Source organism: Mesocricetus auratus, unplaced genomic scaffold, assembly GCF_017639785.1.
Source record: "Mesocricetus auratus isolate SY011 unplaced genomic scaffold, BCM_Maur_2.0 Super-Scaffold_100676, whole genome shotgun sequence".
Lineage (NCBI taxonomy): Eukaryota > Metazoa > Chordata > Mammalia > Rodentia > Cricetidae > Mesocricetus > Mesocricetus auratus.
In genome coordinates, this window is record NW_024429266.1 from 156794336 (window position 1) to 156796053 (window position 1718).

Sequence of the window (1718 nt, forward strand, 5' to 3'; positions counted from 1 at the left end):
GGGATAATACTCCATGGTGACTCCTTCCAAAGTCCCATTCCTTTTTTATGAGGGGTACAGTGAACTTTATTGATGGTATTCAAGAGAGCAGGGCTCCCTAAGCCCCTCCTTTTTTTATTCTGGGGTCTGGAATGGAAATTGTAAGGGAGAGGACCAGTGTCCAGTTGTCAGACAAGGACTGTTCAGCAGCCATGGCCCCTCTCTTGCTCGAGTCCTTGCTTGGGGAGGATGGCCCAGGGTGAGCTTCTTACTCCTTGGAGGCCATATAGGCCATGAAATCCACCACCCTGTTGCTGTAGCCAAATTCATTGTCATACCAGGAAATGAGCTTTACAAAATTGTCATTGAGAGCAATGCCAGTCCCAGCATCAAAGGTGGAAAAGTGGAAGTCACTGTTGAAGTTGCAGGAGAAAAACCTGGTCCTTGGTGTAGCCCAGGATGCCCTTCAGTGGGCGCTTGGATGCCAGCTTCACCACCTTCTTTATGTCTTCATACTTGGCAACTTTCTCCAGGTGACATGTCAGATCCATGACAGACACATTGGGGGTAAGAACATGGAAGACCATGTCAGTGAACTTTCCGTTCAGCTCTGGGATTGCCTTTCCCACAACCTTGGCAGCACCAGTGGATACAGGGATGATGCTCTGGGAAGCCCTACGGCCATCATGCCACAGCTACCCGGAGGGGCCATCCATAGTCTTCTGGGTGGCAGTGATGGCATGAACTGTGGTCATGAGTCCTTCCACAATTCCAAAGTTGTCATGGATGACCTTGGCCAGGGGGGCTAAGCAGTTAGTGGTGCAGGAAGCATTGCTGACAATCTTGAGGGAGTTGTCATACTTGTCATGGTTCACACCCATCATAAACATGGAAGGCATTAGCAGAAGGCGCAGAGATGATGACCCTCTTGATCCCACACTTCAAGTGGGTCCCAGCCTTCTCCATGGTGGTGAAGACACCAGTAGACTCCACAACATACTCCGTGCCAGCATCACCCCATTTGATGTTGGCCGGATCTTGCTCCTGGAAGATGGTGACAGACTTCCTATTGACGACAAGCTTCCCATTCTCAGCCTTGACTGTGCCTTTGAACTTGCCATGGACAGAGTTTTACTGGAACATGCAGACCATGTAGTTGAGGTCAATGAAGGGGTCATTGATGGCAACAATGTCCATTTTGCCAGAACTAAAGGTAGCCCTGGAGTCCAATATGGCCAAATCCGTTCATTCAGACCTTCACATTGTGTCTCAGGAACGAGGCTGGCACTGCAGGAAGAGATCCGGCTGTCCTAGAACAGAGAGGAACAGAGAGCCCAAAGTCCCATTTCTAACCATTTAAATATAAGTAAGGTAATTCATAGAATATGAATAACTATAAGAACAGGGTAAACACATAGTAAATCTAGTTAAACATGTAAATTTTGATTATTTTAAATACATATTTCTTTTATCTAGTACCTTTACTTCATTAGGCCAAACTCTATTCTTGATTACTTAATATTAGGTATAATGATCTTATTCTATGCCACATATAAATGTTATGTCAGATACAGACCAGGCAATGAAAGAAAGTTGCATCCAGATCCTGATGGGTCAAAAGTTTTCAATGGCCCATTGAAAGGCTCCTCCTCTTTCTCTTTCTTTCTTTCTCTCCTTCCTTTCTTTCTTCCTTCCTTCCTTTCTTCCCTCCCTCCCTTCTTCCCTTTCTTCCTTCCTCC

At 46.1% G+C, this 1718-nt stretch overlaps 1 pseudogene; it reads right to left on the reverse strand.

Moving 5' to 3' along the window:
- Positions 1–247: 247 nt before the first annotated feature.
- Positions 248–1212, reverse strand: LOC101830203 (annotated as a pseudogene).
- Between the last annotated feature and the right edge of the window lie 506 nt (positions 1213–1718).